The following is a 24760-nucleotide window of genomic DNA, read 5'->3' as shown; positions in this document are numbered from 1 at the left end:
CCAGGGCTCTGTCCTCTCCCCTCTCCTCTACCTCCTGTACACGGCAGATATGCCCCAACACCCTCCTCCAGTACACCTCTTGCAATATCCTGATGACACCGCATTCCTCGCCCTCGCTCCTATCCTCCAATGGTCCCAACGCCTTCTCCAGAATCACTTTGACCTTTTTGCTGCATGGTGTAACCAGTGGCTCCTGAAACTCAATCCTTCCAAGACCCAGGCAATCATCGTAGGTCGTATCACTCGCTCCTTCCGGCTCCTGGATTTCTCCCTTACTGTCTGCGCCCATCCTGTCTGCCTCACCCCCACCCTAACCTACTTTGGCCTCACCATTGACCGTCACCTCACCTGGATCCCTCGTCTCTGCTCCATCCACTCCAAAGCCCACAACCGCCTCCGACTCCTCAAACTCCTCTCTGGCCGGACATGGGGGTTGCACTCCACTACCATCCTCCACACCTACAAATCCTTAATCCGTCCCATCCTCTGTTATGCCAGTCCTGCCTTGATATCTGCCCCCCCCCCCCAAATTCTATAAGTCCCTCCAGATCCTTGAGCGTCATGCACTCCGCCTCGCCTTCTGTATACACTTCCCGTCCCCCACGCGGATCCTCTATGATCTCATTCCTTTACCCCATCTGCTCCTATTCCTCGAACATATCTGCATCCTCTACACCTCCCGCCGTCTTGAACCCCCTCACCCCCTGGTTGCTCCTCTCCTCTCCCACCCCCGCCCCCTGCCTCGTCTTCACCATTGTGTCTCCCCTACCCTCCATCTCTACACCCTACATCTCCTTTCCCAAGGTGGCTTCCATCAACTCCCCCTCCCGGATGATGCCCTCTCTCCCGCCATTTATCATTCCTATCAAGTCTGATCCTCACTCCCCCTCCTTTCCTCTGTCCTTTTCCCGGGCTCCCTCTCCCCCCTTCCATCCTCTTTCTTCCCCCCCTTCCCTCTCTTTGCCCCCTTCTTTCCCCCGACTCCTTTTACATTGCCCTCCTCTGCCTCCTCTCATTCCCTCTAATGTCTGCCCTTCTCCCCCTTTATTAGTTCTCTCCCTCCTAGGTTCTGCCCCCTTGTCGTTTTTTCCTCTCCTCCCTCCTTGTTTTTCCCCCTCCTCCAGGTCCACCCCCCATCTGCCTTTGGCTCGGGAGTGCCATATTTTTGCCGCCATTTTCGTGCAGTGTTTTACAGTGTGTGTTTTTCCAGTGAGTGTTCCGTGTTGTGTCTTTTGGGAAGTGTAGCGAACAGCCATCATACTGTCGCTGGGTGTGATTTTTTATCTCTCACGAACAGAAACCAGACTGTCGCCATGTTTTTTAATTGTGTGTCTACTATGTTACTTGTCTGATTCCTGTGTATTTTATCAACATTGCCAACTCCTTTTGGTTTCTGTTTCAACTTCCCGCATTTTTACGCCATTTTACACTTTAAGTCACCATTTTATCGCCTGTTTTTCCTTGTTTCTTTCTTCTTCCTTTTTTTAAAAAAAAGTCTGTAGGCTGTAGAGCAGCGTACTAAGCTACTGCCAGCACGCCCCCTTCGGGGGGAATTGAAAATCAATTAAGAAAAAAAATTTTCTGTGAATTTTGTTTTTCAGCTCCATAACTCACCGTTTGAATTGATCAAATGTGGGAGAATAAGCTCATGTCCTGAGTTATTTCAGCTCAAACAGTCTTCTGGAAAACAACCCTTGTCAAAAATTATACGGCAGAAACAGCCTTGTCACGAGGATGTAACATGTATCAGGCAAGTGTCCTATGCATTCTCCATCGACATAGGCTCCATCCCTGTCACATCTCTCTCCGCCAATAGCTGCATGGAAACGATTACGACATGATCATTAAGACAGGATACTCCAGACGCAGCATGCATCTTGTTTCGTGATGAAGCCACATTTAGCAATGATGCTCAGGTAAACCACCGAAACGTGCACTATTGGCCTCTTGACAGTCCCTTAGCGTACGGCGCTAGTCGTCGTCGAACAGCGTCGCGGGCCGCAAGAGGATAACACGCCATCCGACCCGTCACTGTAACAGGTCTGCAGGACAACGATTTCAGTGTATTTGTGACTCAAGGTAAAAGAGACATTGGGATGAAGTTTTAAGACCTGTAGTTGCAATCGCAGTAGTTGACATAGTAGCGGATATTCCAGCATTGCTTTGGCTGCGCAAGCGCGTGTTTGCTAGGCGCTGCACAGAGGGGAGCACCTGTCCTGTCGGGATTGCGGAGTCTGGTTCGCCCTGCGTCAATTTGTCTTCAAACGGGGACATTTGCTTTTATTACCGTGTGCAGCGGATAGGAAATGGATCGCTATTCTTGCGAGGAAAGGGCAGACATGCATTGTGCTGAAGGTCGGCTGACAGAAATGCTCAAGCTGCCCAACGTCTCTACACCCGGCGGTTTCCGAATAGTCGACTGCCAGATCCATGCACGTTTGCGGCCGCAGGTCCCTGCGAATGACATCTTCACGTCAGGTGCGCTTTCCAAGGGCGCGTTCTCGCAGTGGGAATATTCATTTAAGTTATGCTTCGAAACCAAGTGTAGTCACCTGACGTAAACGCTCGTCAACGTACAGCGCGTTCCCAAGAGGCTGAAGAAAAGGCCTCAGCACTGCTAGAAAATACACCCTCATCAAGCTCGCGGCGCGTGTTGTGGACTGGCAAGACAGCCAATCTACTAGGAGGAAGCCGAAAGGCACGCGTTTAAGCTCACGCAGGCTGGCGTGAGGTCTGGAACAGGACAAGTAAATGAGACTAACAAAAATAGTACGTAGCTGCTGCAATACTTTACTTTAATCCATAATTGGTGAACATCGCTCTTCACGGTACATGTTTTACAGCATCAATAGTAACTGGTAATGGCGCCTTGCTAGGTCGTAGCAAATGACGTAGCTGAAGGCTATGCTAACTATCGTCTCGGCAAATGAGAGCGTAATTTGTCAGTTAACCATCGCTAGCAAAGTCGGCTGTACAACTGGGGCGAGTGCTAGGAAGTGTCTCTAGACCTGCCGTGTGGCGGCGCTCGGTCTGCAATCACTGATAGTGGCGAGACGTGGGTCCGACATATACTAACGGACCGCGGCCGATTTAAAGGCTACCACCTAGCAAGTGTGGTGTCTGGCGGTGACACCACAGCGTGTTGCACGACAAATGGGTGTAAGCCATTCCACAATTTGGAGTGTGTGGCATGAAGATGATTTGCGTCCCTCCCGCCTTCACTAGATTCATGCCCTTGACCCAGTCGATTTTCTACACCGAATTGAATTCTGCCAGATGTTTTTGCGTAGGTGTGGCATTCAGTCGGACTTCCCAACCCGACATCTTTCAGACGGGAGATTACGTTCACCAGCCACAGTAAACACGTGCGGGCACGGCGAAATCCCAATGCCACCTCCTTAGTTCGTGCTCACCCAAGATCCTTTCGGTGTCAACATTTGGGCCGGCTTTGGTAGGCGATAATATTCCTCGGTTCATACAAGTTCCCCCGCCAAATGAACACAGATAGAGACTTAACCTTTTTTACGAGAGACTCTGCCAGAGTTGTCACATAATCCACTCAACGTGAGACAGCGAATATGGTACCAACACGATGCTGTACCTGTGCACTTCGCACACGCAGTGCGAATGCGTTTGGATGAAATCTTTGGTGAGAACTGGATAGGGCGCGGTGGGCTGGTGGCATTGCCTGCACGTTCCCCTGACATGACGTCCGCTGACTTTCCCTTCTGGGACAACCACAAGTCTGTGGTCTATGAAACAGACACTTTGATGCCACAAATACATTGAAAACGATGCCCTGCAGACCAGCTACCTTGACGGTTAGGATGGCATGTTATATTGTAAGTAGGCTGTTTATGTTTTCTTACTGGCAACATTACGTAGCGCTCTGTACGAAAATCACTGCTGGTTCTAAGGACAATTCCAAAAACGTTGTGAGTGTACAAGTGGTGGTTTATGGACTTGCTATATTGTCCGCAACACTCTTCGATGGTGATTGTGCACCTGCACGGTTGCAGCAGATGGCTGCTGGCCATCTCTACAAGGACTACAGTGGGCCTACACTTTTGCTGACTCAACAGTACCATTAGTTCTACAAGGACTGCAGTGGGTCTGCACCTCTGGTGGCCCACCAATACCATATTCTCTACCAGGACTACAGTGGGTCTGCTCTGTGATGACCTACCTACCAATATTCTTCAAAACGTCGAATGACTCTGCTGTGGGTTTGCTCTGTTGTGGCCCATTACCTGTCAGTATGTCAAGAGTCAACACTGCCTTTCCGTTCTAAGGACAACACTACTTCTTCAAGACTGAATGGAAATCCACTACTTCCGTGTGCATTGTCTTTTACTGCTAAGACTTTGAGAAAAGAAACGGCAGTTTTACGGTGATGAACAATTTGGACTGTCTTTATGGACTGTGCGAAAATTTTAGCTTTTCACCAACATTTTATCAATAAGTGTGTGCATTTGACATCTTTGTTATTGTAATTATGAAAAATTTTAACAAATATGTATTGCCCAGTGGCCAAAACAATTTGTAAAATTTTTTGTGGGGAGCATAGGGGCTATGTAAGTAGGCTGTTTATGTTTTATTATTGGCAACGTTACGTAGCGCTCTGTATGAAAATCACTGGCTGTGCTGTGTGCAATCTGTGGCTAGTTTGCATTGTTGTCTGCCATTGTAGTGTTGGGCAGCTGGACGTGAACAGCGCGTAGCGTTGCGCAGTTGGAGGTGAGCCGCCAGTAGTGGTGGATGTGGGGAGAGAGATGGCGGAGTTTTGAAATTTGTTATACTGGATATTATGAACTGCTATATATATTATGACTGTTAAGGTAAATACATTGTTTGTTCTCTATTAAAATATTTCATTTGCTAACTATCCCTATCAGTAGTTAGTGACTTCCGTAGTTTGAATCTTTTATTTAGCTGGCAGTAGTGGCGCTCGCTGTATTGCAGTAGTTCGAGTAACGAAGATTTTTGGTGAGGTAAGTCATTTGTGAAAGGTACAGGTTAATGTTAGTCAGGGCCGTTCCTTTGTAGGGACTTCTGAAAGTCAGATTGCGTTGCGCTAAAAAATATTGTGTGTCAGTTTAAGCACAGTCTTGTACAATTTTTCAGAGGGAAAGTTTCAATTTGCCTTTACTTTTGGCGGCGCGCGACACCGTTCAACGGCGCTGAGCACTGTACGCTGAAAGATGGGGACATGGGTTGCTAGGTGAAATACGCCTATGATCCACTCAATGAGCCTACTCATTTTGTACATTCGATTCAGATACATGAACTGAAGCGCCAAAGAAACTGGTATAGGCATCGTATTCATATACGGATATACGTAAACAGGCAGAATACGGCACTGCTGTTGGCAACGCCTATATAAAAGTGTCTGGCGCAATTGCTAGATTGGTTACTGCTACTACAATGGAAGGTTATCAACAATTAAGGTAGTTTGAACGTGGTGTTATAGTCGGCGCACAAGCGATGGGACACAGAACCTCCGAGGTACCGATAAAGTTGGCATTTTCCCGTGCGACTGTTTCACGAGCGTAACGCGAATACCAGAAAACACCAAACCTCCGACATCGCTGCGGCCGAAAAAAGATCCTGCAAGAACGGAACCAACGACGACTGGAGAGTATCGTTCAGCGTGACAGAAGTGCAACCCTTCCGCAAATTGCTGCAGATTTCAACTTTGGGCCATCAACAAGTACGAACCATTCAACAGAATATCACCCATATGGGCTTTCGGAGCACACTCGTGTACCCTTGGTGACTGCACGACACAAAGCTTTACGCCACGCCTGGGCCCGTCAGCACAGATATTACACTGTTGGTGGCTGGAAATATGTGGCCTGGTCGGACGAGTCTCTTTTCAAATTGTATCGAATGGATAGACGTGTACAGGTATTGAGACGTCATGAATCCATGGGCCCTGCGTGTCAACAGGGGGCCGTTCCAGCTGGTGTGGGGCGTGTGCAGTTGGAGTGATACGGGACCCCTGATACGACTAGATAGGACTTTGACAGGTGACACTTACGTAAGCATCCTGTCTCATCACCTGCATCAGTTTATGTCTATTGTGCACTGGGCGATTCCAGCAGGATAATGCGACACCCTACACGTCCGACATTTCTAGAGAGTGGCTGGGGAACACTCTTCTGAGTTTAAACACTTCCAGTGGCCACCAAACTGCCCAGACATGAACATATTGAGCATATCGCGGATGCCTTGCGACGTGCTGTTCAGAAGAGATCTTCTGTGGTGCCACCGCCAGACACCACACTTGCTAGGTGGTAGCCTTTAAATCGGCCGCGGTCCGCTAGTATACGTCGGACCCGCGTGTCGCCACTGTCAGTGATTGCAGATCGAGCGCCGCCATACGGCAGGTCTAGTGAGACGTCCTAGCACTCGCCCCAGTTGTACAGCCGACTTTGCTAGCGAAGCTACACTGACAAATACGCTCTCATTTGCCGAGACGATAGTTAGCATAGCCTTCAGCTACGTCATTTGCTACGACCTAGCAAGGCGCCATGACCAGTTTATATTGAGATTATACAGGGTGATTCAAAAAGAATACCACAACTTTAGGAATTTAAAACTCTGCAACGACAAAAGGCAGAGCTAAGCACTATCTGTCGGCGAATTAAGGGAGCTATAAAGTTTCATTTAGTTGTACATTTGTTCGCTTGAGGCGCTGTTGACTAGGCGTCAGCGTCAGTTGATGCTAAGATGGCGACCGCTCAACAGAAAGCTTTTTGTGTTATTCAGTACGGCAGAAGTGAATCGACGACAGTTGTTCAGTGTGCATTACGAACGAAGTATGGTGTTAAACCTCCTGATAGGTGGTGTATTAAACGTTGGTATAAACAGTTTACAGAGAATGGGTGTTTGTGCAAAGGGAAAAGTTCTGGACAGCCGAGAACGAGTGATCTGGAGACGTTATGTGTTACGAGTGATTTGGAGATGTTAGAGAATTGGCTGTTCCCTCAGCTCGAACAAGAAGCACAACAATTCATATTTCAGCAGGATGGAGCGCCACCACATTGGCACTTATCTGTCCGTAACTACCTGGACGTCAACTACCCAAGGCGATGGATCGGCCGCCAGGCATCCCGTGACAGAGCACTTCATCACTGGCCTCCAAGAAGCCCTGATCTTACCCCCTGCGATTTTTTCTTATGGGGGTATGTTAAGGATATGGTGTTTCGGCCACCTCTCCCAGCCACCATTGATGATTTGAAACGAGAAATAACAGCAGCTATCCAAACTGTTACCCCTGATATGCTACAGAGAGTGTGGAACGAGTTGGAGTATCGGGTTGATATTGCTCGAGTGTCTTGAGGGGGCCATATTGAACATCTCTGAACTTGTTTTTGAGTGAAAAAAAACCTTTTTAAATACTCTTTGTAATGATGTATAACACAAGGTTATATTATGTTTCTTTCATTAAATACGCATTTTTAAAGTTGTGGTATTCTTTTTGAATCACCCTGTATAATGTATCAACAAGAGCGATGTTCTCCAATTATGGATTAAAGTTATTACATCAACTCCGTACTTTATTTATTAGACTCAACTCCTTTAATCTGTTCCAGACCTCACGCCAGCCTGCGTGAGCTTAACGCGTGCTATTCGGCTACAAGTCATAGTGGATTGGCTGTCGGGTCAGTCTCCTACATCTTCACCGCGTGGTATTCTTACTGATTTATGGACAGCCCTGCAGGATTCACGGTGACGGTTCCCTCCAGCACTACTTCAGACGTTATTCATGTCCATGACACATCCTACTTTGCCACTTCTACGTGCTCGCGGGGACCCTACACGATACGGGCAGGTGTACCAGTTTCTTTGGCTCTTCAGTAGGCTCTTCACTATATATAGTGGTGGCCAACTTCTTCATGGAACATTCCGAAGCACATTCACCCGACTTGGGAACTTGTAAACCTAATGTGTGGTACAAATATGCCGATGATACTTTCGTTGTGTGAAGCCACTGTGAAGAACAGCTCGGTGACCTCCTAAGAGATTTGGCAGAGCGATTCCAGGCGTTTCAGTTTGGAACCGCGCGACTGCCACGGTCGTAGGTTCGAATCCTGCCTCGGGCATGGATGTGTGTGATGTCCTTAGTTAGGTTTAAGTAGTTCTACGTTCTAGAGGACTGATGACCGCACACGTTAAGTCCCATAGTGACCAGAGCCATTTGAACCATTTGACCTCTTAAGGAAATTGAACCGCCTTCATGCCAACATAAAATTTACCATGGAAGTAGAAGAGGACAAAAAACACTACAATTTCTAGATGTCGTGGTCACAAGAGATGGCGAAAGCCTGGGACACAGCGTGTATCGAAACCCGACACACACGTACCGATCCCTGCACAAACTATCAAACCACCACCCGAGCCAGAAAAGAGGAATGGTTAAGACGCTCGTAACCCGAGAGAGACGAATATATGAGCCGAGGACCTCAGCTAAATGCAACACCTGGAAAGTGTTCTGACGAGCAATGTGTAGTCCAAAAATTGTATTTGAAATGTAACGGAGCCAAACACTCGGCAAAATAACAAATCAGAAAAAGATATGTCGGGTACGGCCTTTCTGTCATACATTCCCAGAGTGACGGACAGAATCGGCCGTATATTGCGCAAACACGGCGTAAAGACGATTATCAAACCGACAAGGAAGATCAAAGAGCGTCTTACATCGTCAAAGGAGAAAGGGGATCCACTTGAAATGCCAGAAATATACCGCATACCACGCACATGCGGAAGAGTTTGTGTCGGAAAGACGGGACGGTCAGTCAACATTACAGGTTGGGGTAGGTGGAGAAATCGGCCGAGGCTGAGCACGCACTGAATGAGACCGACCTACGTAATAAATTCGCCGACACGGAAGTTGTGGTTGTAGAGAAGCACTATCACACCCGCTTGTTTAGAGAAGCTATAGAAATACAAAAACACGGGAATAGCTTCAACAAGAAAGATGAAAGCCTGAAGGTAAACTAATACTGCCTTCCCGTGCTGCAGCGAACGACCGTCGCAGGTAGCAAGAGGAAAACCACACCGGAAATGACATCGGAGGAGCCCTCGGACGTTGGCGCGCCCGGTACTTATAGTCTGGGACCGCGAGCTCGGCTCCAGTTCACCACCGGCAGTGGAGGGTGAAGCTTGGACAATGCCACCCCGTCGTGCTGGCGAAACGTCAGTAAAATCATCAGACGAACGTCGGCCGAAGAGCCCGAGACAGAAGCTAACAGGCAGCTTGTCAACAAGTGGCCACAAGAACCGTAACTATTTTGTTTTTCTTTTGTGCCACCTACACATGTTTCACACAGTCAAAGAGAAAGACTGGACGTGATGAATTCTCAATACGTAGTAAGACTCCTTCATACAGTGAAAGTAAAATTATGTTCTACTACAATTTAAAAAGGAACAATTTCAAATATTTACCGGAAACTGCGAAAAAAATATAATATAAAAATAAAATTTCGGGATCCGATAGTGCCAATTCGAAATCGATATGCAGCTGAAAATTTGTCACTGACATACACTCCTGGAAATTGAAATAAGAACACCGTGAATTCATTGTCCCAAGAAGGGGAAACTTTATTGACACATTCCTGGGGTCAGATACATCACATGATCACACTGACAGAACCACAGGCACATAGACACAGGCAACAGAGCATGTACAATGTCGGTACTAGTACAGTGTATATCCACCTTTCGCAGCAATGCAGGCTGCTATTCTCCCATGGAGACGATCGTAGAGATGCTGGATGTAGTCCTGTGGAACGGCTTGCCATGCCATTTCCACCTGGCGCCTCAGTTGGACCAGCGTTCGTGCTGGACGTGCAGACCGCGTGAGACCACGCTTCATCCAGTCCCAAACATGCTCAATGGGGGACAGATCCGGAGATCTTGCTGGCCATGGTAGTTGACTTACACCTTCTAGAGCACGTTGGGTGGCACGGGATACATGCGGACGTGCATTGTCCTGTTGGAACAGCAAGTTCCCTTGCCGGTCTAGGAATGGTAGAACGATGGGTTCGATGACGGTTTGGATGTACCGTGCACTATTCAGTGTCCCCTCGACGATCACCAGTGGTGTACGGCCAGTGTAGGAGATCGCTCCCCACACCATGATGCCGGGTATTGGCCCTGTGTGCCTCGGTCGTATGCAGTCCTGATTGTACCGCTCACCTGCACGGCGCCAAACACGCATACGACCATCATTGGCACCAAGGCAGAAGCGACTCTCATCGCTGAAGACGACACGTCTCCATTCGTCCCTCCATTCACGCCTGTCGCGACACCACTGAAGGCGGGCTGCACGATGTTGGGGTGTGAGCGGAAGGCGGCCTAACGGTGTGCGGGACCGTAGCCCAGCTTCATGGAGACGGTTGCGAATGGTCCTCGCCGATACCCCAGGAGCAACAGTGTCCCTAATTTGCTGGGAAGTGGCGGTGCGGTCCCCTACGGCACTGCGTAGGATCCTACGGTCTTGGCGTGCATCCGTGCGTCGCTGCGGTCCAGTCCCAGGTCGACGGGCACGTGCACCTTCCGCCGACCACTGGCGACAACATCGATGTACTGTGGAGACCTCACGTCCCACGTGTTGAGCAATTCGGCGGTACGTCCACCCGGCCTCCCGCATGCCCACTATACGCCTTCGCTCAAAGTCCGTCAACTGCACATACGGTTCACGTCCAATCTGTCGCGGCATGCTACCAGTGTTAAAGACTGCGATGGAGCTCCGTATGCCACGGCAAACTGGCTGACACTGACGGCGGCGGTGCACAAATGCTGCGCAGCTAGCGCCATTCGACGGCCAACACCGCGGTTCCTGGTGTGTCCGCTGTGCCGTGCGTGTGATCATTGCTTGTACAGCCCTCTCGCAGCGTCCGGAGCAAGTATGGTGGGTCTGACACTCCGGTGTCAATGTGTTCTTTTTTCCATTTCCAGGAGTGTATATCGACTTCTTTGGTAAAGTGCATAGATATATCGATACTTGGTCAGAGGGCCTACTGCAAACAGACTGGATTTGATATTCACACGTCGTATTGCAGTGGTCAGTGATTTACAGTTTGTGTCTCTTGTGTTTCATTTTGTACCGAGTTAATGTGTACGTAGTGTAAAGGAGAATTTTTCATGTTTCCTGCGTTCGGCTACTCTCCGTAACTATTAGTCAGTTGATCGTTGCAGTAGAAATGGCTGATTGGCCTGCTTAGCAGTGAAACCAACTTCAGTGTGCTGTGCAACCCTGCAGAATTCATGCTATAGTGACGCTATTGCTGCACATCACTCGTTGTATTGGGCATTGGGTTAATTGTGCACGTTAGTTGGGAACACTGCTGTTCTACTAAGTGCCTGTGACTTTCTGATTACTTCAGTTATTATTTAAAATCGTTCACTTTAGTTGAGCTTGTGTCAAATTAACCGTCATATCTCATGTTAATTTACAAATGTCGCTGTCGGCAGTGTAATGCAGTCCGTTCTGTATAGACAGAGCAGATTTCGCAACGCGTTAGCGTATATCTTGTTACCGACACATGTCCGGCGGGAGTGGCCGTGCGGTTCTAGGCGCTACAGTCTGGAACCGAGCGACCGCTACGCTCGCAGGTTCGAATCCTGCCTCGGGCATGGATGCGTGTGCTGTCCTTAGGTTAGTTAGGTTTAAGTAGTTCAAGGTGACTGATGACCCCAGAAGTTAAGTTGCATAGTGCTCAGAGACATTTTTGAACCGACACATAACACCGAACCGAAATCTATTGACCGAACCTTACTTTTGTGATTAGTTAAGCCACTCACAGTGGTGAAAACTCTTCGGATTAATACTTGTGGCCTCAAGTTGTAACGATACGCGTTTCGTCACCACCTTGTATAAAAGCGGCAACAGTGATAAAATGAGTTCCACCAAATAGATATATGAGGAATCTTAAATCGTAGATATAGTTTTCAACTTGATAGTTTAAATAACGTCTTGTGTATTGTTTTATGTATTTGTAAAGCTGCTTACATGATTGTAATTGTCATGGACTACGAAAACACGAACGTGCAGGGTCATGACTTTAGGTTTAAAACGTAATCAGTAGGGACTTATCTGCGGAAGTGTTTTGGCGACAGAATTACCGTTTTTTTACTCACTAGCACATTCTCTAAGTAGAAGTGGAAGACGGCCTCGTGTTACGTGTTAACTGGTGAACACATATATTGTGTTGTGATGGTAAAACTGAGAATAATTGTTGTAAAGGCCTCGTATGGACGACTATTAATTCTGACACACAATATCAGTAGGGACTTATCTGCGGAAGTGTTTTGGCGACAGAATTACCGTTTTTTTACTCACTAGCACATTCTCTAAGTAGAAGTGGAAGACGGCCTCGTGTTACGTGTTAACTGGTGAACACATATATTGTGTTGTGATGGTAAAACTGAGAATAATTGTTGTAAAGGCCTCGTATGGACGACTATTAATTCTGAAGTGGTCTTAAGCAGCTCTTATACAAGGAAGAAGAGGTGGCTATATATTTTGTGGGTCAGTTTGAAGTTGTCGAAAGCTGGATTAGGCATGCATTAAATTGCTGCAAGACCTATTGTACGGGCCAAGAATGACGATGAAAAGTAGTACATCTAAGCCATAATCAAAAGCTGCAGATTCATCGTACTGTACCAATTCTCGTAGGAAGCTATAAGCAGTGCTCACCACCTGGGAAAAGGCTAAAGTATAATTTTTGTTGGTGCAGTTCAATGTATAACAGTTTTCATACTAGGACGACATAGTATAAAAGTCTTGACCTTCTTTCTCATTTTGTGAAGTTATTTGAGCTGGTTGTAAACATAACACTTTACAAATTTCTATTACTGGCATAATTGAGTAAAACATAGTAGTGTTTCCAAAGAATCTTTGCCAGCTATTTTGCTATAGATATTGCTACAAATTGGAAGCAGTATTGCAAAAGAAGACATAAAAAGTTACTGTGCAGTTTTATTTACCTACAACAGAAATATGCTGTGGTGGCACTTTAGAATACACGATTTCATGCATTTATTTGCGTGTGGCGAAAGTAACTTCCAGTTTTATAAAGTGTAGGATAGGTGTTTTCTTTTAATGAAAATATAATCACATCATTGCAGGCTAGTTTAGACATAAAGTGTCATCTTTTAGTAATAGTATAAAGCACATTTCTACACAGAGTGATCAGACATTGTAAAGCAATACGAAAGTAATGATTACTAGGTACCTACTAATGAAAGTACCACCACAGTAGCTAAGCATCTTCAATGTTTGAGAGGTTATTTTTACTGACTATTTCACCGGACATTTGTTTATAAGTGAATCATGTTTGTAACAGTGGTGTTTTGAGCAGATGAAAGTATTCATCTTCCCGCTAATTAACTCAGTGCATGTATGTTGTCCATGTTAGTCATTTGCATTCTAACACCGTTAGCTCAAAGTAATCTTTGTGTCCTCCTCCTCCGTGTTTTTAGTAACGTTACTTTTTCGGCTCCTTTGATCAAAATTCTGGTGTTGTAGTAAGATACGGACTCCTCATTCTAGAGAGATTAGTAAAGTGAATGCCATATACTCACTACACGCGAGTGTCCGTGGTTCACGGTCAATTATAGGCGAATGCATATCCATATTAGAATAAACAGGATGGGGGCATCGCAAGGTCGGCAAGAGAGAGAGAGCTTGAAGGCTGTAAAGCAGGGTGGGGAAACGAACACCTCATCTGCTGCAGACTGACAGCAGCCGAATACCAACCAAACCACCGTGAAGGGACGCGCTGGGATCATCAGTTGGGGCCACCTCATCGGCGATGAGTGCGACAGTGCGCTCGGCAAACTTCCTGAGCCTACCGAGCCCCCGAGTTAATTTTGCCGCACTCCTGGATTACACGGATCAACTACCGACGTAATACTCTCGTCGCGTAGTTGCTGGCACTGCAATGGCATCAAAGGTGCTGATGGAAGCGCAGCAACCACTGTTCTGTAGCGATAACGTACGGGCGACTGCTTATGTGCGATGTTCGTCATTCACGTAGATTGGATGGACGCCTGGCGACTGAAGTGGGAAGCTAATAGTCTGGATTTGGCAGTCAAACGAAAACAGAACACTCTCGGCTGCACAGCGTTAGTGAGTGACCCGGTGCTGGTACGACCTGCTGGGGTTCAGTGCAGTCCAAGAAATGATCACGCAGACACCTCTATTTACTACCCACCCTTCCGGCACTCGCATTCCGCTGGTAATGCTGGTGGTAGTGCAACGGGAAGGAAATCATCCCACTTGATGGAACATAAAGAGGTGTCCGTCGATGTGGGTATATGCGTATAACTGAGATAAAATGGTTCAGATGGCTCTGAGCACTGTGGGACTTGACATCTGAGGTCATCAGTCCCCTAGAACTTAGAACTACTTAAAACTAACCGACCTAAGGGCATCACACACATCCATGCCCGAGGCAGGATTCGAATCTGCGACTATAGCGGTCGCGTGGCTCCAGACTGAAGCGCCTACAACCATTCGGCCACTTCGGCCAGCTGATAACTGAGATAACTTGTATTCTGTAAGTAACAGCCGTTTGCTTATATTTAAGAATTGTCAGTCCAGAACAAAGTTGAAAGAGATAGATTGATTGTTTACGAAGCCAAAGACGTCATTATTTTAAGACATTTCCAGAGGCGGATGTGGACTCTGATCAAAATCTATTCGTTATGAACTGTAGATTAAAACTGATTAACCTGCAAAAAGGTGGCAATTTAAGGAGATGGGACCTGGATAAACTAACTAAACCAGAATTTGTACAGATTTTCAGGGAGAGCATAAGGGAACAATTGATAAGAATGGGCAATGAAATACAGTACAAGAAGAATGGGTAGCTTTGAGGGATAAAGTAGTGACGGCAGCAGAGGATCAAACTATAAAACTATAAAAACTATAAAATGCAGTAAATGAAGCAGGTAAAAAGGAATACAAACGTCTCAAAAATGAAATCGACAGGAAGTGCTAAATGGCTAAGCAGGGATGGCTAGAGGACAAATGTCAGGATGTAGAGGCTTATCTCACTAGGGGTAAGATATATACTGCCTATAGTAAAATTACAGAGACCTTTGGAGAAAAGAGTACCACTTGTACGAATATCAAGAGCTCAGAGAGAAACCCAATTCTAAGCAAAGAAGGGAAATCAGTAAGGTGGAAGGAGTATATATAGGGTCTATACAAGGGCGATGTACTTGAGGTAAATATTATGGAAATGGAAGAGGATGTAGATGAAGATGAAATGGGAGATATGATACTGCATGAAGAGTTTGACAGAGCACTGAAAGACCTGAGTCTAAACAAGGTCCCGGGAATAGACAACATTCCATAAGTACTAATGACAGCCTTGGGACAGTCAGTCCTGACAAATATCTACCATTTGGTGAGCAAAATGTATGAGACAGGCGAAATACCCTCAGACTTCAAGAAGAATACAATAATTCCAATCCCAAAGAAAGCACGTGTTGACAGATGTGAAAATTAACGAACTATCAGTTTAATAAATCACGGCTGCAAAATACTAACACGAATTTTTTACAGACGAATGGAAAAACTGGTAGAAGTCGACCTCGGGGAAGATCAGTTTGGATTCCGTAGAAATGTTGGAACACGTGAGGCAATACTGTCCCTATGGCTTATCTTATAAGCTAGGTTAAGTAAAGGCGAACCTACGTTTCTAGCATTTGTAGCATAGAGAAAGCTTTTGCAAATGTTGAGTGGAATACTCTCTCTCATATTATCTACATCTCCATCTACATCCATACTCCGCAAGCCATCTGACGGTGTGTGGCGGAGGGTACCTTGAATACCTCTATCGGTTCTCCCTTCTATTCCAGTCTCGTATTGTTCGTGGAAAGAAGGATAGTCGGTATGCCTCTGTGTGGGCTCTAATCTCTCTGATTTTATCCTCATGGTCTCTTCGCGAGATATACGTAGAAGGGAGAAATATACTGCTTGACTCTTCGGTGAAGGTATGTTCTCGAAACTTTGACAAAAGCCCGTACTGTGTTACTGAGCGTCTCTCCTGCAGAGTCTTCCACTGGAGTTTATCTATCATCTCCGTAACGCTTTCGCGGTTACTAAATGATCCTGTAACGAAGCGCGCTGCTCTCCGTTGGATCTTTTCCATATCTTCTATCAACCCTATCTGGTACGGATCCCACACTGCTGAGCAGTATTCAAGCAGTGGGCGAACAAGCGTACTGTAACCTACTTCCTTTGTTTTCGGATTGCATTTCCTTAGGATTCTTCCAATGAATCTCAGTCTGGCATCTGCTTTAACGACGATCAACATTATATGATCATTACATTTTAAATCACTCCTAATGCGTACTCCCAGATAATTTATGGTATTAACTGCTTCCAGTTGCTGACCTGCTATTTTGTAGCTAAATGATAAAGGGTCTATCTTTCTGTGTATTCGCAGCACATTACACTTGTCTACATTGAGATTCAATTGCCATTCCCTGCACCATGCGTCAATTCGCTGCAGATCCTCCTGCATTTCAGTACAATTTTCCATTGTTACAACCTCTCGATACACCACAGCATCATCTGCAAAAAGCCTCAGTGAACTTCCGATGACATCCACCTGGTCATTTATGTATATTGTGAATAGCAACGGTCCTATGACACTCCCCTGCGGCACACCTGAAATCACACTTACTTCGGAAGACTTCTCTCCAATGAGAATGACATTCTGCGTCCTGTTATCTAGTAACTCCTCAATCCAATCACACAATTGCTCTGATAGTCCATATGCTCTTACTTTGTTCATTAAACGACTGTGGGGAACTGTATCGAACGCCTTGCGGAAGTCAAGAAACACGGCATCTACCTGTGAACCCGTGTCTATGGCCCTCTGAGCCTCGTGGACGAATAGCGCGAGCTGAGTTTCACATTATGAAGGTGGCAGGGGTAAAATACAGGGAGCGAAAGGCTATTTTCAATTTGTACAGAAACCAGATGGCAGTTATAAGAGTCGAGGGAGATGAGAGACAAGCAGTGGTTGGGAAGGGAGTGAGACAGGGGTGTAGCCTCCCCCCGATGTTATCCAGTCTGTATATTGAGCAAGCAGTAAAGGAAACAAAAGAAACATTCGGAGTAGGTATTAAAACCCATGGAGAAGAAATAAAAACTCTGAGGTTCGCCGTTGAAAATGTAATTCTGTCAGAGACAGCAAAGGACTTGGAAGAGCAGTTGAATGGAATGGACAGTGTTTTGAAAGGAGTATGTAAGATGAACATCAGCAACAGGAAAACGAATGTAGTCGAGTTAACTCGGGTGATGCTGAGGAATTATATTAGGAAATGAGACGAAGTAATAAAGGAGTTTTGCTATTTGGGGAGCAAAATAACTGATGATGGTCGAAGTAGAGAGGATATAAAAAGATGTAGACTGGCAATGGCAAGGAAAGCGTTTCTGAAGAAGAGGAATTTGTTAACATCGAGTATAGATTTAAGTGTCAGGAAGTCGTTTCTGAAAGTATTTGTATGGAGTGTATCCATGTATGGAAGTGAAACATGGTCGATAAATAGTTTGGACAAGAAGAGTATAGAAGCTTTTGAAATGTGGTGCCACAGAAGAATGCCGAAGATTAGAGGGGTAGATCACATAACTAATGAGGAGGTATTGAATACAATTGGGGAGCAGAGGAATTTGTGGCACAGCTTGACTAGAAGAAGGGATCGGATGGTAGGACATGTTCTGAGGCGTCAAGGGATCACCAATTTAGTATAGGAGGGCAGTATATAGGGTAAAAATCGCAGAGGGAGACCAAGAGATGAATACACTCAGCAGATTCAGAAGGATGTAGGGTGCAGGACGTACTGGGAGATGAATCAGCTTCCACAGGATAGAGTAGCATGGAGAGCTGCATCAAACCAGTCTCAGGACTGAAGACCACAAGAGCAACAACAACAACATAGTCGTTTTATTGTGAGCGAAAGAAAACAACAAATGCATCAGAAACGTTGCTCTCTCCAGTTGTCAAGTAATTCGATATTATAGGGAAAAAAATAAAATAAAATAAAATAAAGGCTCAAATTCTTCAAGAGATATGCTTATCTCATAAGATTGTCTTACAGAGGAGGAGCTGCACGACAGTGTATACAGTAGACAAATGGTCACACAATTAAATGTGCATGATGAAAAGAGTATTCAAAAGCCCAGTATGAAGACTCTTTAAATCATGCAACTGTTGGGTAAAAACTTGCTGCTTAATACAAGACCAATGATTTAGGCTCCGGCTAACGATTTTACTCACGTTGGACCCTATACCATTTACAGAATTCCCATAGAAAGGGGTCGGGTATCGCAAATTCGGTGCAAGATCGGAACTGAAAATTCTTATTGACAGATACAAAGAGGAAAAATGTCTAACAGAGGAACCTTATGGATCTCCGTTGACAAGATGTTGATTGTTTTTGAAACTGTTACAGTTGATAAGACATCGGTATAGTAGACCAATGTAGAATAAAAACAGCAGGCAGCTAAGTGTCTCCATTCAACTTTGCCAAACCGATTTAAAAGAAGAAGGAGAGTCTCATTACTCTATGCGAAAATTGTGGCTACCATTTTCTGGGACAGGAAGTGCACAGTGTTCAAAAAACTGTAACGTGCAATCTATATCGATGGCGATGGAAAGTGCCGTCTGGTCTAGTCCTCCACCATGGAAATGGAAATGAGCTTTTGGCGTCATTGGCCTGGAGGCCCCTTACATGGCAGGTCCGGCCGCCTTGGTGGAGGTCTTATTACATTCGATGCCACATTGGGCGACCTGCGCACCAGATGAGGATGAAATGATGATGAAGACAACGCAACACCCAGACCCTGAGCGGAGAAAATCCCAGACCTAGCCGGGAATCGAACCCAGGCCCATAGGACAGTAATCCGCCACGCTGACCACTCAGCTATCGGGGCAGATGTCCTCCACCGTTATAACGCACGTTCACAAATTGTTGTCCATTCCAAGGATAAGTCTTAGCATTTCTATTGACAACATTCTGACCAGTATTTCATAAAAGCTATCTCTACTAACCTAAGAAAATGGCGGGAAAGAAAGGGCACTTACGCTACCTCAACCAACCTAAGTCACATGACCGCCACCCCAACCAAGGAAAAGGCTGCAAGAGAACTCGACTTATGCTAGAAATAAGTCTTTATTATTTTGCATGCACTATTTATTTAAACAATTTGATACAGTACACTCACCCAGTGTGTTCACCACGAGGTCTGGACTCCAACTGACCTAGTACACAGTACCACCACCAGAGGGCGCTCTCATCCATCACATAATCCAAGATGGCGGTCATGACGTCACCTGATGACACAAGTACCATTATCCAAGATGGAGAGAAACAGTGTGCTCGCCACAAGGTATTGACCTAGTACACAATACTGTCATCAGAGGACGCTGTCATCTGTTCTGTGACATAACCCAAGATTACCGTGTGGAGGGGTAAATGACTCAGCCTGTGCTAGGCTGCTGGAGAGAGAAAGGGGTGTACTTCATTTACCTTGTAACAATTTATTTAGGGATGGATTTGAGGTAATATATTCATCACACTGATACGAAACACATGCTGTGACACGCTTGGGGTCATGCCACACAGCCCACAGATCACTAAACTACTAATAAATAAGGCTCTGAAGACACGCAAACAACTTCTAAATTACCGGAATAATTTCAGTACAGACATGCAGTGCAGTACACTGATTTGCAGAAACAAAATCAACTAGAAAACTGTCCAAATAACGCATAAGAAAGCCTACAGAACTGCTCGCAAAATAATGCCACAGACACACAAACAACGTGCACAGACACCGCCTGCCGCCCCCTGTCATCTGGACCACACAGGATGCTACCGCGCACACTCCCACAAGTCGAGATGCACCAGCAGCTGTCAAACCACGCACAGGTCCCAGCAAGCACGAGGCGGCGACATCTCTTTCATACTTGACACCTGGGAAATTCCTCTAGAAATAGTTGAACGCCTAGGCACCGTTGCTGAAGCGACTGGACGTGAGCAAAGACCGATTTGCTGAGTGCAAATGCTCCAGAGCCGTGAGCCAATGCCTGATGAAAGCCAGCGCAAGTCATCACCCTCATGCCATTGCTGACGGCAAGTGAAAGTTCTTCAACTGTTACACTGACGTCACATGTCTGTCTAAATAAGTGCCAAGTTATTCTCTGGACCACTCATGACATGTGTAATGCCCATACTGACACATTGCTGCGCGTAGCTACAAACCATTCTAATCACATCTAACAAGGTTTTCAATATTATACTGATGTCACATGGCTGTGTAAAATAAGAACCGAGCCGACCTGACGGAAATTGTATAATGTCACAGAAATAGTTAATGCACGCTTTCTTGACGTCTCAGCTACTATGAGCGGAAATTTTTTCCCTAACAGAACCTGTTTACGAAAATACTCAGAATAAACTCGAATGCATTCTTCCTCGTCATCCTAACATGACACCCCATCCATTGCGTGTTACCCTTCCTGCTTTCAACATATATAAACCTTCTCAGTGCTATGTAGAGACTCCTACATCTCAACATAAAGGATGTCATGTGAATGAATGGAGCAGTATGATTAGCTCTTATCGAATTTACCCTCTGAATTACTGATGCAGCCAGTGTGGAAGCACCATCCGCCTTTTCTTTCTTTATGCAGACAAGAGTTTCAGCAGCAAGAAAAGCTATTTTACACAAATCGCCTAATTACACCGACAACTGAACCCTGCAAAGTGCCCCTACATATAGGCAAATATGGAAACTCCTACTCAATTACACTGCTCTCACAATGAGGACAGGAGCTTGAATATTATAGCGTGAAACCGAACTTCTACATAGCAATATGTTACCACGTACTGTGTCGATGTACTAAACATATAGTCCCTATCTTGCGCCACACAAAATCATCCCTTTTACATCATTCCTACATATTCGTAACAGCATCATTTAGTTATGGCGAAAGCGTTACGGAGATGATATATAAACTCCAGTGGAAGACTCTGCAGGAGAGACACTCAGTAGCTCGGTATGGGCTTTTGGTTTCGAGAACATACCTTCAACGAGAAGTCAAGCAGTATATAGCTCCCTCATAAGTATATCTCGTGAAGAGACCATGGATATAAAATGAGAGAGTTTAGAGCCCACACAGAGGCATACCGACAATCTTTCTTTCCACGAACGATAAGAGACTGGAATAGAAGAGAGAACCGATAGAGGTACTCAAGGTACCCTCTGCCACACATCGTCAGGTGGCTTGCGGAGTATGGATGTAGATGTAGATGTAGATTTTGATGTAGATACCGCGAAGAAAGACAGCACTGTACATATATCTCGCAGCACTAGATATTTCCATTCGAGGTCGGCAGTCATCCACCCTGATGTGTGACCAGAGTACCCTCAGCGGACCGAAGTTACTCTCAGAACTGTTCTACAAATTCGGGCTCGCATTACTGTTTCTGGTCCGGACCTACTTGCTTGCTCGCTTTTCTACAACCAACTACAGATTCTTGGATTACAAGAACACATGTATTTTCGAATGGTTTGCGATATTATACCATTTCCACGGTACTTCTCGATATCAAGAACATGACAGTACCGTACCGATCGCTGACGCGGCATAATTCCCAAATTATAGACTGGAATTTATTGCTCTACAAACACCAAACTTTAGCGAGGTGGAACGTGCCCTAGACCACTAAGTAACTTGAAACTTGTCCCGTCTGCGAAGACGTATATGTGAGAACTCCAACAAATAGAGGAAAATGATATTTGCAAACGCAAATACCGCTGTCGGAGATGTAACAGATTTCAAAGCATCCATATAATTTACCAAGTCAACCAACCTGTTTCTCATGTCTAGAGTACCGGCTATCATTTCTTTGACCTACTAGATGCACACACCACAATCGATGTTCCCTCAACTAAATAAAGACATGAAATTTTCACCTGCTAGATGCACACACAACAATCCATGTTCCCTCAACTAAATAAAGGCGCGAAATGTGCAGAAACAGTCAAAAGGCCAATCTTCATGAAAGGGCAAAATGGTCCAGTGCAAACAAACCTCCATATACTTCGCCTTCACAAATTTCCATGTGATCGCGAATGCTGCCCAACACATACTACGTATCACAGCGCTATTCTGCTGTGTAGAGGGCGACACAGTTAACTCAGCTACATTCCTGCATTCCAACAGACCTTTTCATCGGGACAGATCCCACCATTAATTGGAAACGTCAGTCATCCCAGCACAGATCACCGTCGCTGCGTGCCAAGCACACACAGGTAGAATCATCATCCTAAGGAATCGGTCACATATATATCTTATCCCTGTACTTACAACTAAATGTTACGATTGCGGTCTCATTTGAACGACATTCAACAGTGAGTGAAGTATTGGAAATACACCCTTATGATAGCTGTGGCTCTGGAAATAGAAATATCAGTAACATTCTTATGACTTGACACACTCCCTTTGCTATCGCAGTACTCAACGTCAAACCCATACCTTGAATGCATTCTTCCCTGTGGAAATAACGTAGCACCCTGTCCATCATTTGTTACCCTTGCTGCTTTCAACATACGCAGATGTTTTCACCACTATGTAGAGACGCCTATATCCCAGCACAAAAGACGTCATTTGAATGAATGGAGCAGTATGATTAACTATTATCGAATTTAACCTCCGACGAATTACTGATATAGCTGGTGTGGAAGCAACATCCACCTTCCTTCTTTCCGCAGACAAGAGTATCAGCAAAAAAAAAAAAAAAAAAAAAAAAAAACGCTATTTTACACCGATCGCCTTATTACACCGACAATTAAACCCTGCAAAGTGCCCCTAATACACGCAAATACGGAAACTCTTACTCAATTACGCTGCTCGCACAATGAAGGCAGGAGCTTGAATATTTGAGTGTGAAACCAAACTCCTACATAACAATATATCACCACGTACCATGTCGATGTAGTAAACGTATATTCCCTATCTTGCGCCATACAAAATCATCCCTTTTAAATCTTTCCTCCATATACCGCGAAGAAAGACAGCGCTGTATATACACTCCTGGAAATTGAAATAAGAACACCGTGAATTCATTGTCCCAGGAAGGGGAAACTTTATTGACACATTCCTGGGGTCAGATACATCACATGATCACACTGATAGAACCACAGGCACATAGACACAGGCAACAGAGCATGCACAATGTCGCCACTAGTACAGTGTATATCCAACTTTCGCAGCAATGCAGTCTGCTATTCTCCCATGGAGACGATCGTAGAGATGCTGGATGTAGTCCTGTGGAACGTCTTGCCATGCCATTTCCACCTGGCGCCTCAGTTGGACCAGCGTTCGTGCTGGACGTGCAGACCGCGTGAGACGACGCTTCATCCAGCCCCAAACATGCTCAATGGGGGACAGATCCGGAGATCTTGCTGGCCAGGGTAGTTGACTTACACCTTCTAGAGCACGTTGGGTGGCACGGGATACATGCGGACGTGCATTGTCCTGTTGGAACAGCAAGTTCCCTTGCCGGTCTAGGAATGGTAGAACGATGGGTTCGATGACGGTTTGGATGTACCGTGCACTATTCAGTGTCCCCTCGACGATCACCAGTGGTGTACGGCCAGTGTAGGAGATCGCTCCCCACACCATGATGCCGGGTGTTGGCTCTGTGTGCCTCGGTCGTATGCAGTCCTGATTGTGGCGCTCACCTGCACGGCGCCAAACACGCATACGACCATCATTGGCACCAAGGCAGAAGCGACTCTCATCGCTGAAGACGACACGTCTCCATTCGTCCCTCCATTCACGCCTGTCGCGACACCACTGGAGGCGGGCTGCACGATGTTGGGGCGTGAGCGGAAGACGGCCTAACGGTGTGCGGGACCGTAGCCCAGCTTCATGGAGACGGTTGCGAATGGTCCTCGCCGATACCCCAGGAGCAACAGTGTCCCTAATTTGCTGGGAAGTGGCGGTGCGGTCCCCTACAGCACTGCGTAGGATCCTACGGTCTTGGCGTACATCCGTGCGTCGCTGCGGTCCGGTCCCAGGTCGACGGGCACGTGCACCTTCCGCCAACCACTGGCGACAACATCGATGTACTGTGGAGACCTCACGCCCCACGTGTTGAGCAATTCGGCGGTACGTCCACCCGGCCTCCCGCATGCCCACTATACGCCCTCGCTCAAAGTCCGTCAACTGCACATACGGTTCACGTCCACGCTGTCGCGGCATGCTACTAGTGTTAAAGACTGCGATGGAGCTCCGTATGCCACGGCAAACTGGCTGACACTGACGGCGGCGGTGCACAAATGCTGCGCAGCTAGCGCCATTCGACGGCCAACACCGCGGTTCCTGGTGTGTCCGCTGTGCCGTGCGTGTGATCATTGCTCGTACAGCCCTCTCGCAGTGTCCGGAGCAAGTATGGTGGGTCTGACACACCGGTGTCAATGTGTTCTTTTTTCCATTTCCAGGAGTGTATATCTCGCAGCACTAGATATTTCCATTCGAGGTCGGCAGTCATATACCCTGATGGGTGACCAGAGTACCCTCAGCGGACTGAAGTCACTCTCAGAACTGTTCTACAAATTCGGGCTCGTTTCCCCTTGGCACAAACGCATTACTGTTTGTGGTCCGGACCTGCTTGCTTGCTCGCTTTTCTACAACCAACTACAGAATCGGGGATTACA

Source organism: Schistocerca cancellata, chromosome 1 (assembly GCF_023864275.1).
Source record: "Schistocerca cancellata isolate TAMUIC-IGC-003103 chromosome 1, iqSchCanc2.1, whole genome shotgun sequence".
NCBI classification, from domain to species: Eukaryota; Metazoa; Arthropoda; class Insecta; order Orthoptera; family Acrididae; genus Schistocerca; species Schistocerca cancellata.
This window is presented reverse-complemented; position numbering follows the sequence as displayed.